The sequence below is a fragment of the Penaeus vannamei genome, chromosome 15 (genome assembly GCF_042767895.1).
Source record: "Penaeus vannamei isolate JL-2024 chromosome 15, ASM4276789v1, whole genome shotgun sequence".
Classification (NCBI taxonomy): domain Eukaryota; kingdom Metazoa; phylum Arthropoda; class Malacostraca; order Decapoda; family Penaeidae; genus Penaeus; species Penaeus vannamei.
Window position 1 is genome coordinate 31,797,318 of NC_091563.1, and position 17,500 is coordinate 31,814,817.

The 17,500-nt window shown below is 35.5% G+C and overlaps 3 non-coding genes across 3 annotated transcripts; all 3 read left to right on the plus strand.

Annotated features, from left to right (window-relative positions):
* The first annotated feature begins 2,308 nt into the window (after positions 1-2,308).
* On the plus strand, positions 2,309-2,381 carry TRNAQ-CUG (transfer RNA glutamine (anticodon CUG)). Its single transcript has one exon. It is a non-coding gene; the product is annotated as a tRNA-Gln (tRNA).
* A 5,371-nt stretch (positions 2,382-7,752) lies between these two features.
* TRNAQ-CUG (transfer RNA glutamine (anticodon CUG)) lies at positions 7,753-7,825 on the plus strand. Its single transcript has one exon. It is a non-coding gene; the product is annotated as a tRNA-Gln (tRNA).
* Positions 7,826-17,173: 9,348 nt separating this feature from the next.
* On the plus strand, positions 17,174-17,246 carry TRNAQ-CUG (transfer RNA glutamine (anticodon CUG)). The gene has a single exon. It is a non-coding gene; the product is annotated as a tRNA-Gln (tRNA).
* The last annotated feature ends 254 nt before the right edge of the window (positions 17,247-17,500 follow it).

Below are 17,500 nucleotides of genomic sequence, written 5' to 3' on the forward strand. Positions count from 1 at the left end.
TGACAGAGAGAAAGATCAGACGGAGAGGGAGAGGGAGAATGAAGCATACAGTGATTTGTGTGATGAGTCGGATGGAGTGATGGTGATAGTGTGTATAATAATGCGTATAATGGTAGAGATTAAAAAAAAAAATTATCGTCCGGTTTGTTAAAATTGTGCGAGGCCTGACCAATGAATGTGCATATATACGGACATGCATACCTGCAGAAATAGATAGATATCGGTCTATATATCCAACAGCTATACATTTATCTGTCTATCTGTCCGGTAGCTATACATGTCTAGACTGATAGATATGTATTTATTTCAGTTTATATGCATGTCTGTATAATATATGTTCACTGGGTCGTCTTACCTCGCACAAATTTTAACAAACAAGCAAAGGGATGATGATATGTGTCTGTGGAGAGGATCATTCAGAAAAAAAATGTGTTTCAATTATTATTTTTTAATTAAAATCAAAGGCGATATAATGATACGGGACATTGCTGTATACGGATATATTTCTTGATGAAAAATAAGGGAATGATACAAAATAATAAAAAAGTATTAAGAAAGGTCTATTCAGGTGTGTGTGTGTGTGTGTGTGTGTCTGTGTTTGCATGTCTGTGTAGGAAAATCTCGCTAACGTATCAGAAAGAGTACCTTCAAGATTTTCATTCTGATTTTATATGACCTTACATTAACCAAAAGACCAAATGTTGGCGAGACAACAGAAGCATATATCACAGAGCGAAAGGTAAGGCAGAATCGTTGGTGTTATAGATACAAGGTCAGGAAAACTGACCAGAAAAGCAATATGAATTGAAAAAAGACCTGTTGTGTCCAAGATTATTGTTGTCTAAATGTACTGATAACTCATTTTATGTTATTATGGTTAGTTTCTTGATGTTTGTTTTTTATTTCTTATTTTTGAGCAAATTCGGGCGAGGCAACTGAAGCATGTATCACAGAGCGAAGGGTAAGGCAGAATCTTGGGTGTTATGGATACAAGGTAAGGATAATTGAACAGAAAGGTAATATGAAAGGGAAAAGACATGTGTACAAGTTTCTTGTTGTGTTGAGACAAGCAAAAGCGAGCTGACAATTAATAGGATGATGCAACAATTGCTTAGGTTAGATATTTGTATGTATATGTGTGTGGTGTATATTTGTGTGTGTATTTGTCCATCTGCTTATTTATCTATGCACACATATATATTCATATATATATATTTATATATAAATATAAATATCCCTCTGTGCGCGTGTGTGTAGCAATTGAGAATAATGTAGCATAGTGAGGATACTGTGGAAGAGAAGAGGACAACCGAAAAATGTGACGTAAAGTGACATCAAACAGCGACAGGGAGAAACACAAGGCACACGTCAACCTCACACAGAAAAAAAGAAAATACTTCAGTAGAGTGAAAAATGAAGGAGAAAATGATTTTATCTATTCCTCTCTCTCTCTCTATCTCTCTCTCTCTCTCTCTCTTTCTCTCTCTCTCTCTCTCTCTCTCTCTCTCTCTCTTTCTATATATATATATATATATATATATTTCTCTCTCTCTCTCTTACTTTCCCTCTATCTCTCTCTTCTCCTCCTCCTTCACCTCTTCACCCTTCTGATGTATACAAAGCAGAAAATGTATAATAAACGTACGAGGTGGGGGGGGGGGGGGATCAGACTGACAGACAGTAGGAGAGAAGGAAAGACAAGGAGAGAGAAGACATATACAGACAGAGAGAGAAAGTAGGAGTTCGGGTTCGATTCCCGTTGAGAATAATAATAGAGCTTATTTTTATATTTGATAGTATGTAGGCCTATCATCAAGTATAAATCATAACACAGAGAAAGATAAGGAGAGGGAAAAGGAAACAAGCATTGTTTTGTGTGTGGTGAGTCGGATGTAGTGATGATGATAATGTGTATAATAGTGCGTATAGTGCATGACCCAATTAATGTGGAAATAGAAAGAGAAAGACAGAGACAGAGGCAATAGCAGAGACAAGGAGAGAGAAAGGGAGGCAGTAGCAGAGACAAGGAGAGAGAGAGAGAAAACATACAGAGCTAGATATATGAACATAGAAAGATAGAGATAGAAAGAGAAAACGAGAGACTGAGTGAGAGAAAGAGAGGAACGAGAGAGAAAAGGAGAGATAAAGAGAGAGATAGAGATAGAGAGGGAGACAGTAGCAGAAACAAAGAGAGAGAAAGAGAGAGAAGACATACAGAGCCAGGCAGACGAACAAACATACACAGGCAGAGAGAGAGAGAGAGAGAGAAAGATTTTTTAAAGATATAGCTTCCTCTTCTCTATAGTACGTTCTCATGGTGTAGTGGTCAACATGACTGACTCTGAATCAGGAGAGCTCGGGTTCGATTCCCGATGAGAACAATTATTAATTTTTTTTCTTATATATTTGATAGTGTGTAGGCATATTATCAACTATAAACATATCAGTGACAGAGAAAGATACGGAGAGGGAGAAGAAAGCATGCATTGTTTTGTGTGTGATGAGTCGGATGTACTGATGATAGTGTGTATAATAGTGCGTATAATGGTAGAGATTAAAAATCAAGAGAGAATGAAAGAGAGGAGCGAGAGAATGAAAGAGAGGAGCGAGAGAAAGAGAAAGAAAGAGATAGAGAGAGAGAGACGCAAGCAGAAACAGAGAGAGAAGACATACAGAGACATATACAGGCAAAGGGTAGGGGGGGCGGGGAGGAGAGAGAGATTATTTTGCATAGATGCAGCTTCCCTCCCATATTGACAAGTTCTTATGGTGTATTGGCCAACACTGACAGAATCAGAATGTTCGCAGTGAGAACATATACGTTTTTTTTTTTTTTTTTTTTTTTGATAGCATGTAGCATATCATCAAATATAAATCATAATAGTGACTGAGAGAAAAATAAGGAGAGGGAGAAGGAAACATACATTGTTTTGTGTGTGATGAGTCGGATGTAGTGATAAAAAAATTATGCCAGGCCTGACCCAATTAATGTGCATATATTCATACCCGCAGAATTATATGCATATCTAGCTAATAAATATACATTTATTTATCTATCTACCCGGTAGATATGGATATCTAGGCTGAGAAATTTGTATTTATTTCAGTATGTATGAATTGTGTTTGAAAGAGAGATGTTTTTTTTTTTATTATTATTTATAATCAAGGGCAATATAATGATACTGGACACAAGGAGACACAGAGAGAGAGAAGATATAAAAAGCTAGAAAGTCGAACAGACATAGAGGAGGAGAGAGAGAGAGAGTGAGAGAAAGAGAAAGAGAGAGAGAGAGAAGCAGTAGCAGAGATAAGGAGGGAAAGAGAGAAAACATACAAAGCCAGACAAACGAACAGAAATACAGGCAGAACGAGAGAGAGAAAGAAAAAAAAAAGAAGATTATTTTGGGTATGTATAGCTTCATCTTCATCATCTTGCTTGGTATACCTTTAGTAGCAGAGACAAAAAGAGAGATAGAGAGAGATAGTAGCAGAGACGAGACAAGGAGAGAGAGAGAGAGAGAGAGAGAGAGCCAGACAAACGAACAGACATATACAGGAAGAGAGAGAGAGAGAGGGTGGGGGAAGAGAGGGAGAGGGAGAGGGGGAAGTAAGCATTTGTTGTGTGTGATGAGTCGATGTAGTGATCATAATGATGGTGAGTATAATAGTGCGTATAACGGTAGAGATAAAAAAAAAAAAAAAAAAAAAAAAATCAAGATAACCGGCCGATTTGTTAAAACTGTTCGAGGCCTGACCCTATTAATGTGTATATATACGGACATGCATACCCGCAGAAATAGATGAATATCGGTCTATATATCTAATAGATTTACATTTATCTATCTATCTATCCGGTAGCTATGCATGTCTAGACTGATAGATATGTATTCATTTCAGTTTATATGCATGTCCGTATAATAGATATTCATTGGGTCTTCTTATCTCGCACAATTTTAACAAACCGGTCAAAGGATGATAATGTGTGTCTGTGGAGAGGATCAGTCAGAAAAAAATGTGTTTGAAAGAGGTAGGAATTTTATCTATAATCAAGGGCAGTATAATGATACGCGAATTATATTTATAATCAAGGGCAGTATAATGATACGGCTGCATACGAAGATATATCCTGATAAAAAATAAGGGACTAACAAAAGTATTAAGAAAGATCTATTCATGTGTGTGTGTTTCTGAATGTATGTTTGCATGTTTGTCTAGGAAACTCGCTCAGGTATCAGAAAGAGTACATTCAAGATTTTCATTCGGATTTCATATGACCTTACAGGATCCAAATGACCTAATTTGGGCGAGACAACGGAGACATATATCACAGAGCGAAGGATAAGGCAGAATCGTGGATGTTATAGAATCATTGAAGAAAAAAAATATAAAAAGGAAACGATCACTTGTGTCTAAGTTTATTGTTGTGTATGTCATGACTTACAGGTTATTTTGGTTAGTTTCTTCGTGTTTCCTTGTTCTTTGTGTCTCTCCTCTCTGTCGTTTTCTCTCTCCTTCTCTGTCTCCCTCTTTATTTCTTTCTCTCTCTCTCGCCTGACTAGTATTTTCTTTAGTGCAGCTTCGCACCTGTAAATTGTAGCACTTCATGGAATGCGTAAAATAGGCAATGCATGTAAAAAAAAATCACCACTCATAGGATGTAGAAGGAAAAAGGAGAAAGAACTTTATTCCTCTTTCTCTCTCTTTCTCTCTCCCTCTGTCTTTGTCTCCCATTTTCCTCTATCTCTATCTGTCTCTCTCCTCTTTATGTCTTCGTCTCTCTTCTTTTTTCTCTCTCTCTCTCTGTCGTCTTATTTAATACAGTTTCGGAACTTTAAATTGTAGCACTTCATTGGATACTTAAGACATGCAAATACATGTAGAAATTCATTCATATACAATCATCTATCTATCCTTTAGATATGCATGTCTAGACTGGTAGATATGTATTAATTTCAGTACATATGCATGTCCGTCTAATAAATATTCATGTTGTCGGGCCTCGCACAATTTTGACAAACCGGCCAAAGAGAGAGAAAAAGAAAGAGAGAGACTGAGAGAGAAAGGGGGAGAAAGAGAAAGAGAGAGAGAGGGAGAGAAAGAGAGAGAGGGAGAGAAAGAGAGGGAGATAGATAGATAGAAATATAGACAGATGGCTTCCACATTAATATTTATATGTTCTCATGGTGTAGTGGTCAACATGTCTGACACTGATTCAGGCGAACTCGGGTTCGATTCCCGATGAGAATAAACTATTTTTTTTCCTTTTTTTTTGTAGTATGTAGACATCAACTTTCAAGGTTAAGAGTGACTTAGAAAAAGTTAAGGAGAGAGAAAGAAAGAGGGAGAAGAAAGCATACATGTGTTTTGTGTGTGATGAGTCATCGGCCGGTTTGGTTATATTGTGCGAGGTCTGACCCAATGAATGAGCATATATACGGACATTCATACCCGCAGAAATGGATGCATCTCAGTCTATCTATCTAATAGATATACATTTATCTATCTATCCGGTAATAAGCATGTCTAGACTGATAGATATGTATTTATTTTTGTATAGATGCATGTCTGTATTATTGATATTCATTGGGTCGGGCCTCGCACAATTTTAGCAAACCGGCCTAAGGATGTGTCCATAGAATCATAAATAAATAAATAAATGAATAAATAAAAAATAGAAAAGAAAAGAAAAGACAAAAACATATTATGTTTGGAAGACATGACTTTTTATACGAAAATAATTCTTGAGTAATATAAGGGAATAACAAAAGTAGTAAGGAAGATCTATTCAGGTGTGTTTGTGTGTGTGTGTCTTCATGTATGTTTGTATGTCTGTGTATGAAACTCGCTCAGTATCAGAAAGATTATATTCAAGAGTTTTATTTTGACTTTATATGACCTTACAGAATCCAAATGACCAAATTTGGGCGAGACAACGGAAGCATAAATCACAGAGCGAAGGGAAACGCAGAATCGTGGGTGTTATAGATACAAGGTCAGGAAAGTTGAACAGAAAGGTAATATGAAAGGAAAGATCTGTTGTGTCAAATTTTTTTGTTGTGTTGAGACAAGCAAAAGCATGTACAAGTTGACCATTAATAGGATGATGCAACAGTTGCTTAGGTTAGATATTTGTATGTATATGTGTGTGGTGTATATTTGTGTGTGAATTTGTCCATCTGTTTATTTATCTATTCATATCTATACACATGCACACACATATATATTTATATTCATATATATATTCATATATAAATACACACACACACACACGCACATACACATACATACACACACACACACATATATATATACATGTATATTCAAATATATATATATATATATATATATATGTAAATGTAAATATCTATATATACATACATATATAAACATGTATATATAAGTGTATATACATACATATATACACGCATAAACATAAATGTGTATATACATTTATCTATGTATGTATATGTCTGTGTGTGTACACACACACACACACACACACACACACACACACACACACACACACACACACACACACACACATATATATATATATATATATATATATATATATATATATATATATATTAGTATCTGTGTGATTGAGTGTATGTGGTGTGTGCGTATACCTCTGTGCGCGTGTGTGTGGCAAAAGATGCATAGAGAGGATACTGTGGAAGAGAAGAGGACAACCGAAAAATGCGACGTAAAGCGACATCAAACGGCGACAGGGAGAAACACGAGGCACACGTCAACCTCACACAGAACAACGAAAAATACCGCAGTGGAGGGAAAAATGAAGGAGAAAATAATTCGATTTATTCCTCTCTCTCTCTGTCTCTCTCTCTCTATCTATCTATCTATCTATCTACCTATCTATCTATCTATATATATATACATACATACATACATATATATATATGTATTTCTCTCTCTCTCTTTCTCATTTTCCCTCTATCTCTCTCTTCTGCTTCTCCTTCACCTCTTCACCCTTCTGATTCATACAAACAGAGGGTTTATAATAAATGTATGAGGAGAAAGGGAGGAGAAAGACTGACAGAGAGCAGAGAGAGAGAGAGAGAGAGAGAGAAGCAAAGAAAAGGAGAGAGAAGACATACAGAGGCAGACACACGAACAGACATACACAGGCAGAGAGAGAGAGAGAGAGAGAGAGAGAGAAAGAACTCGGGTTCAATTCCCGTTGAGAATGATAACAGAGCTTATTTTTATATTTGATAGCATGTAGGCATATCCTCAAATATAATCATAATAGTGACAGAGAGAAAGAAAAGGGAGAAGGAAAAGGAAGCATGCATTGTTTTGTGTGTGGTGAGTCGGATGTAGTGATGATAGTGTGTATGATAGTTCGTATAGTGCCTCATCCAGTTAATGTGGAAATACAAAGGGAAAGAGAGAAAGAGACAGAGACAGTAGCAGAGACAAGGAGAGATAGAGAGAGAGACAGTACCAGAGACAAGGAGAGAGAAAGACAGTAGCAAAGACAAGGAAAGAGAGAGAAAACATACAGAGCCAGATATACGAACAGACATATACAGTCGAATACAGAGATAGAATGAGAAATAGAGAGAGACTGAGAGAGAGAGAGAGAGGAGCAAGAAATTAAAGGAGAAAGAAAAAGATAGAGATAGAGAGGGAGCCAGACAGACGAACAAACATACACAGGCAGAGAGAGAGAGCGAGAGAGAAAGTAGATTATTTTGTATAGACATAGCTTCCTCTTCTAAATAATGCGTTCTCATGGTGTAGTGGTCAACATGACTGACTCTGAATCAGGAGAGCTCGGGTTCGATTCCCGATGAGAACAAGATTAGAATATTTTTTTTTTCCTGATAGTATGATAGGCATATTATCAACTATAAACATATCAGTGACAGAGAAAGATACGGAGAGGAAGGAAGCATGCATTGTTTTGTGTGTGATGAGTCGGATGTAGTGATGATAGTGTGTATAATAGTGCGTATATTGGTAGAGATAAAAAATCAAGAGAATGAAAGAGAGGAGCGAGAGAATGAAAGAGAGGAGAGAGAGAAAGAGAAAGAAAGAGATAGAGAGAGAGAGACGCTAGCAGAAACAGAGAGAGAAGACATGCAGAGACATATACAGGCAAAGGGTGGGGGGGGGGAGATTATTTTGTAGTTACAGCTTCCCTCCCATGTTCACAAGTTCTTATGGTGTTTTGGCCAACACTGAATCAGAATCAGAATATTCGCAATGAGAACATACATTTTTTTCTTTTTTTTTGATAGCATGTAGCATATTATCAACTATAAATCATAATAGTGACTGAGAGAAAAAATAAGGAGAGCGAGAAGGAAACATACATTGTTTTGTGTGTGATGAGATGAGAGAAAACATACAAAGCCAGACAAACGAACAGAAATACAGGCAGAACGAGAGAGAGAGAGAGAGAGAGAGAGAGAGAAAAGGATTATTTTAGATAGGTATAGCTTCATCTTCATCATCTTGCTTGGTATACCTTTAGTAGCAGAGACAAAAAGAGAGATAGAGAGAGATAGTAGCAGAGACGAGACAAGGATAGAGAGAGAGAGAGCCAGACATATACAGGAAAAGAGAGAGAGAGAGGGTGGGGGAAGGGAGGGAGAGGGAGAGTGGGAAGTAAACATTTGTTGTGTGTGATGAGTCGATGTAGTGATGATAATGATGGTGTGTATAATAGTGCGTATAATGGTAGAGATTAAAAAAAAAAAAAAAAATCAAGATAATCGGCCGATTTGGTAAAACTGTTCGAGGCCTGACCCTATTAATGTGTATATATACGGACATGCATACCCGCAGAAATAGATGAATATCGGTCTATATATCTAATAGATTTACATTTATCTATCTATCTATCCGGTAGCTATGCATGTCTAGACTGACAGATATGTATTTATTTCAGTATATATGCATGTCCGTATAATAGATATTCATTGGGTCTTCTTATCTCGCACAATTTCAACAAACCAGCCTGTGGAGAGGATCATTCAGAAAAAAAATGTGTTTGAAAGAGAATTTTTCATCTATATTCAAGGGCAGTATAATGATACGGGACACTGCTGCATACGAAGATATTTCCTGATAAAAAATAAGGGACTAACAAAAGTATTAAGAAAGATCTATTCATGTGTGTGTGAGTGTCTGCATGTAAGTTCGTATATCTGTGTAGGAAAGTCGCTCACGTATCGAAAGAGTACATTCAAGATTTTCTTTCTGATTTTACATGTCCTTACCGAACCCTAAAGGCCAAATTTGGGCGAGACAACGGAAGCATAAATCACACAGCGAAGGGTAAGGCAGAATCATGGGTGTTATAGATACAAGGTCAGGATAATTGAACAGAAAGGGAAAAGATCTGTTATGTGCATTGATAACAATGCGCGGATTTTTGATGGATGACTTTGAAGTTATTTTAGTTATTTTTTTATGCTTGTTCTTTGTGTATGTATTTTTTCCTTTGTTTTGTCTGTCTCTCTCTTCTCTGTGTGTCTTCGTTTCTCTCTCCTTCTTTCTGTCTTTTCCCCTCCTCTGTCTCTCTCTCTATTTCTCTTTCTCCATATTTTTTTGTCCCTCTCTTTTTCTGTTTCTTTCTATCTCTTTCTCTCTCCCTCTCTTTCTTTCTCTCTCTCTAAGTCTGGCCATGGGCTTCTTTAGGTTAGTTTCGCAGCTTTAGATTGCAGAACTTCATTGAATCCGTAAGACAGGCAAATGCATGTACAAGTTCACCTTTCATAGGATGATGCAACAAATGCTTTGGTTTTATAAATTGTTATTTGCTGTAGTAGAGACGATCGTTGAAATGAAGGAATGCGGCATTTGAGAAAACACAAAACGGGAGCGAGGGTACATATATCGTATATATGTATATATGTGTGTGTGTGTATATTTCTAAATATAAATTTATATATATACATATATATACATATAAATACATACATACATATATACAAGAATATATATATGAATATAACCATAGATATCAATCTAGCAATCTATCTGTGTATATATTTATATATATGTGTGTATGTATGTATATATGTATATATCCATATTTATCTATCTTTCTGTATATATGTACAAATACATGTGTATATGTGTGTGTGGTTTATATTTGTGTGTGTATCTATTTATCAATCTATCTATATTTGTGCATATATATACGCACACTTATATGTATATAATGTATATATAGATATATATGTGTGTGTGTATTTATATGTATATATATGCATATAATATATATATACATACATATATATATATATATATATATATATATATATATATATATATATATATACACACACACACACTTATATGAATACATATATAGACACATACACACATATATGTATATATATCATACATATATATTTTATTGTATGTTTGTATATGTGTTTGTGTACACACACACACGCACACACACACACACACAGACACACACACACACACACACACACACACACACACACACACACATATATATATATATATATATATATATATATATATATATATTAATATCTGTTTGTAAGTTTGTGTGTATGTATGTCAATGTGTATGCGTAAACCTGTGTGCGCGTGTGTGTAGAATGATGCATAGAGAGGATACTGTGGAAGAGAAGAGGACAACCGAAAAATGTGACGTAAAGCGACATCAAACGGCGACAGGGAGAAACACGAGGCACACGTCAACCTCACACAGAAAAAAGGAAATACTACAGTAGAGTGAAAAATGAAGGAGAAAATAAACATTTATTCCTCTCTCTCTCTCTCTCTCTGTATATATATATATATATATATATATATATATATATATATATATATATATACATATATATATATATATATATATATATATATATATATATATATATATATATATATATATATATATATATATATATGCGTGTGTGTGTGTGTGTGTGTGTGTGTGTGTGTGTGTGTGTGTGTGTGTGTGTGTAAATATATATACACACACTCACACCCACCCACACACACACACACACACACACACACACACACACACACACACACACACACACACACACACATATATATATATATATATATATATATATATATATATATATATATATATGTATATATTACTTTCCCTCCTCTCTCTCTTCTCCTTTATCTCTTCATCCTTTTGATGTATACAAAACAGACGGTTTATAATAAAGGTATGAATTGGGAAAAGAAAGACAGACTAACATACAATAGCAGAGAGAGATAGAGTAGCAAAGATAAGGAGAGAGAATACATACAGAGGTAGACACACGAACATATGTATATATATATATATATATATATATATATATATATATATATATATATATATATATATATATACATATATATTTTTCTCTGTCTCTCACTTCCCCTCTATCTCTCTCTTCTCCTCCTCCTTCACCTCTTCACCTTTCTGATTCATACAAAGCAGAGGGTTTATAATAAACGTATGATGTTGGGGGGGGGGGGGGGTCAGACTGACAGACAGTAGCAGAGAGAGAGAGAAGCAAAGACAAGGAGAGAGAAGACATACGAACAGACATACACAGGCAGAGAGAGACAGAGAGAGAGAAAGAGCTCGGGTTCGATTCCCGTTGAGAATTTTTACATTTAATAGTATGTAGGTATATCCTCAAGTTTAAATCATAACAGTGAAAGAGAGAAAGATAAGGAGAGGGAAAAGGAAGCATACTTTGTTTTGTGTGTGGGGAGTCGGATGTAGTGATGATGATGATAGTGTGTATCATAGTGCGTATAGTGCCTGATCCAGTTAATGTGGAAATAGAAAGAGAAAGAGAGAGAGGCAGAGACAGTGGCAGAGATAGAGATAATACAGTCAAATAGAGATAGAAAGAGAAAAATAGATAGACTGAGAGAGAGAGAAACAGAGGAGTGAGAGAGAAAGAGAGAGATAGAGATAGAGAGGGAGACAGTAGAAGAAACAAAGAAAGAGAGAGAGAAGATATACAGAACCAGACAGACGACCAAAGATACGCAGACTGAGAGAGAGAGCGAGAGAGAAAGGAGATTATTTTGTATAGATACAGCTTCTTTTTCCTAATAATAAGTTCTCATGGTGTAGTGTTCAACACGACTGATTCTGACTCAGGAGAGTTCGGGTTCGATTTCCGGTGAGAACAAGAATTGTATTTTTTTCCTTTTTATATTACAGGCAAAGAGAGACAGAGAGAGTCAATAGCAGAGACAAGGAGAGAGAGAGGGAAGAAGACATGTACAGAGCCAGACAGACAAACAGACATATATACAAGCAGGGAGAAAGAAGAGAAAGAGAAAGATGGAGACAGACAGACAGACAAGTGATGGCTTCCTCTTCGCTATCAATAGCTTCTCACGCCTGCCTCTGAATCAGAAGAGCTCGGGTTCGATTCCCGATGGGAACAATTCTTGATGGTTTTTCCTTTTGATTTGATAGTATGTAAGCATATCCTCAACTATTAATCATAACAGTGACAGAGGGGAAGATAAAGAGAGGGAGAAGGAGAAGAAAGCATATACTGTTTTGTGTGTGATGAGTCGGATGTACTAATGACAGTGTATATTATAGTGAGTATAAAGGTAATATATTAAGATAATCGGCCGGTTTGTTAAAATTACGCGAGGCCTGACCCAATGAATGAGCATATATATGCATACCCGCAGAAATAGACGACATCAGTCTATCTAACATATATACATCTATCTGTCCATTAGATATGCATGTCCAAATTGATAGATATGTATTAATTTCAGTATATATATGTATGTCCATATAATAAATATTCATTGGGTCGGGCCTCGAACAATTTTAACAAACCGGCCAAAGGATGATAATATGTGTCTGTGGAGAGGATAAATAAACAGATAAATGAATTATGTTTCAAAGGGAGATGATTATTAAATTATAATCAAGACTGATGTAAAGGAAGATAATTCTTGAGTAGAATAAGGGAATAACAAAAGTATTAAGAAAGAGCTATTCATGTGTATGTGGGTGTGTTGGTCTGTCTGCATGTCTGTTTGTATGTCTGTTTAGGAAACTCTCGCTCACGTATCAAAAAGAGTACATTCAAGATTTTCATCCTGATTTTATATGACCTTACAGGATCAAAATGACCAAATTAGGCAGAGAAAAAAGGAAGTATATATGACAAGGCGAAGGGCAAGGCAGAATCATGGGTGTGTTTCTGCATGTGTGTGGGTGCGAATTCGTGTGTGTGTGTGTGTGTGCTTCTGCATGCGTGTGTGGACAACTGAACTAACTCCTTGTCTAACTTAATTGCAACTAAATCTGTTTAATGATTTCATTCGTCAACGGTTTTAAACCGAAAAGGATTTAAAATTATATATACACATTTCTTCCATTCTTTTAATTAATCTATTTTATTATTATTATTATTATTCTCCTTTTTCTTTTTTCTTTTTTGTTTATTATTGTAATTTGGATTTACTATACTTTTTATCGTTTTTGTTTTCACTTTATTTTTTCCCATTCTTAAATTCTCGAATTGCTTTATTGCACATTCGCATTTATATTTCTTTTTTTCATTGTGTTTTCATGTTGATATTTTGTTGGCATTTTCATTGATAAAAATATTTTGGGGTGATGACAATTCACTTGTAATTCTTTGTACGAAAGGTTTTATGATATATATAAAACCTTTCGTCCGTGACTCGAACCTTCGAACTCAGATTTCAGAGAAGTCTCCGAGTCCGATGCTCTAACCACTACACCAGCGCGCCTCCACTAAATTAAGTTGCAGAAGTCTTTAAATGTTGCAGAATGTTGCCTCCGCTGCCGTACTCTGCTGGTGTCATTTTTGTTATTGTGATTCTCTGCCTTATTGTTGGTGTTGGTTTTCATTCTCTTGCCCCGACAAAGTTCTATTCGGTGTGTTAGTGTTAATTAGCATTTTCTTGCCCTAAGATTCTATTGTGTGTGTTAATGTTGGTGTTGGTTAGCATTTTCTTGCCTTTATGAAAATGCATTTTGATGTGTGTTTTTCTTCGTGTGTGTGTGTGTGTGTGTGTGTATGTGTGTGTGTGTGTGTCAGTGTACATGCTAGTACTATTTTTTTTGTATTCGTGCGTGCGTGTGTGTGCGTTTGTGTGGCGTGTGCATGTATCTATGTATTTGTGTATGTCTGTGTGTGCGTTTGTGTGTATTTTTATGCATTTGTGTTCATGTATGTGCGCACAGTTGTACACACTTATGTGTCCATGTCCGTGTGCGAGTGTGGTTTTGTAAGTGTGTGAGTGCGGTTAGCATGTGGGAATTTGCGGTGTTCGTGTGTGCGTGTCCACACACGAACACGCATATATATATATATATATATATATATATATATATATATATATATATATATATATATATGTGTGTGTGTGTGTGTGTGTGTGTGTGTGTGTGTGTGTGTGTGTGTGTGTGTGTGTGTGTGTGTGTGTGTATGTGTGTGTGTGTGTGTGTGTGTGTGTGTATGTATATACATATATATACACACACATGCTCACATACAGATAGAGAAACATAAAGATAGAAATAACTTCACCTAACATAAGTTCTCGTAATCAGGAGAACTCGGGTTCGATTCCCGTTGAGAACAATAAGGTGGATGTTTTTTCTTTCATATTTGATAGTGTGTAGGCCTATCAACAACTATAAATCATAACAGACAGAGAGGAAGATAAAGAGAGGAAGATGTAAGTATACATTGTTCTGTGTGTCATGAGATGGATGTAGTGATGATGATGGTATTGTGTATAATAGTGCGTATAATGGTAGAGATAAAAAATCAAGATAATCGGCCGGTTTGTTAAAATTGTGCGAGGCCTGACCCAAGGAATGTGTATATATACGGACATGCATACCCGTAGTAGATGCATATTGGTCTATCTATCATATAGTTATATATCAGTTATCTATCTATCCGGTAGATATGCATGTCTAGAATTATATATATATATATATATATATATATATATATATATATATATATATATATATATATATATCAATACATATGCATTTCCGTATAATAGATATTCATTGGGTCGGGCCTCGCATTGTGTTTGAGAGATAATCCTTGAGTAAATAAGGGAATAACAAAAGTGTTAAGAAAGATCTATTCATATGTATGTGTGTGTATGTGTAAATATGTCTGCATGTATGTGTAGGAAACTCGCTCACGTATCAGAAAGTGTACATTTTCATTCTGATTTTATATGACCTTACAGGGTCCAAATGACCAAATTTGGGCGAGACAACGGAAGCATATATCACAGAGCGAAAGGTAAGGTAGAATCTTGAGTTTTATAGATACAAGGTCAGGATAATTGAAGAGAAAGGTAATATGAAAAGGAAAAAATACGTTATGTCCAAGGTTATTGTTATTCATTTGTCGTGTACTGTCATGATTGTGAGGATATTTTGTTTAGTTTCTCTCTCCCTCCCTCCCACCGTCCCTCTCTCTCTTCCTCTCTCCTTTGCCTTTATTTCTCTCTTCCTCTTCCCTTCGTTTCTCTCTCCTCCTAACACACCCTATAGGTGCACGTATATTTACTTGTGTTTCGCATTACATGTTCAGTTAAGGTCTATGATGTCTTGAATATCGTCTGAAGATGAACCTTATTGCATTTCCGACATCAGCATCAAACTCGGGGATGAAGAGAATTGTTCTCTGAAACAAAGGCTTCTTGAACATCGCTCTTCTGGGAGGTGGATTAAGGGAGAGAATACGGCGTTTAAGGAAACAAAAAACGGGGATATATAAGTGTACATATGTCATATATATATGTATATATATCCATATATATTTATATGTGTATGTATGTATATGGATATATATATATATATATGTATATATATCCATATACATATATATATATATATATATATATATATATATATATATGCATACATATATAATGATTATATATATGCGTGTGTGTTTTTATGTGCGTGTGTTTGTGTATTTGTATCTATGTATATTATATATACATATATTTACATATACATATAAAGATATATATTTATGTATATATGAATATATATGTCTGTATATAATCATATCTACCTGTCTATCAATCTTTTCATCAATCTAGGTATCAATCTGTATATAAATATATGTATGTATGAATATATGTATATTTCCTTATCTGTCTCTCTATGTATACATATGCATGTCTATATATAAATGTATGTATGAGTATGTGGCGCATATTTGTGTATGTGTATCTGTTTATAAACACACGCTCATACATATATATATATTCATATGTATTTATATTATATGTACATATATATTTATGTGTATATATATGCATATCATATACATATATATACATACATGTACACACACACATACATATATACACATTTGTTTATCTATAATTCACATATATATCAGTATATATACATTTATTTATCTGTATGCAATTATCTATATATCTGTGTGTACATACACACACATATGTATGTGTGTATAGAAATATATATATTAGTATATGTGTGTGTGTGTTGTGTACGTCAGTGTGTATGCGTATCCTGGTATGCGCGTGTGTGTGGCAGAATGATGCATAGTGAGGATACTGTGGAGGAGAAGAGGACAACCGAAAAATGCGACGTAAAGCGACATCAAACGGCGACAGGGAGAAACACGAGGCACACGTCAACCTCACAAAAGAAGAAGAAGAAGAAAAAAAAAATAATGCTGCAGTATAAGGGAAAGTGGAGGGAAATTAACTTTTTTCTTTTATTCCTCTCTCTCTCTCTCTCTCTCTCTCTCTCTCTCTCTCTCTCTCTCTCTCTCTCTCTCTCTCTCTCTCTCTCTCTCTCTCTCTCTCTCTCTCTCTCTCTCTAACTTTCCCTCTATTTCTCCCTTCTCCGCCTTCATCTCTTCACCCTTTTGATGTATACAAAACGGAAGGTTTATAATAAAGGTATGAGGTGGGAGGAGAAAGTCACACTGAAAGACAGTAGCAGAGATAAAGAGAAAGAAAAAAAGAGAAAGACAGGGTAGCAGAGACAAGGAGAGGGAGAGAAGACATACAGAGCCAGACAGACGAACAAACATACACAGGCAGAGAAAGAGATAAAGAGACAGCAAGGGAAGGACACATATATACATCTTCCTCTCCTTTAATAATATGTTCTCATGGTGTAGTGGGCAACACGACTGACTCTGAATCAGGAGAGCTCGGGTTCGATTCCCGATGAGAGCAAATCCTAACCATTTTTTTTTTCATATTTGGTAGTATGTACACATATAAATTTTCAATCATAACAGTGACAGAAAAAGATAAGAGAGAAAGGGAGAGGAAGAAGGAAGCATACATTGTTTTGTGTGCGATGAGTCTGATGTAGTGATGATGATGATAGTGTGTTTAATAAGGATAATCGGCCGGTTTGTTTATATTGTGCGAGGTCTGACCGAATTATTGAGCATATATACGGACATTCATACCCGCAGAAATAG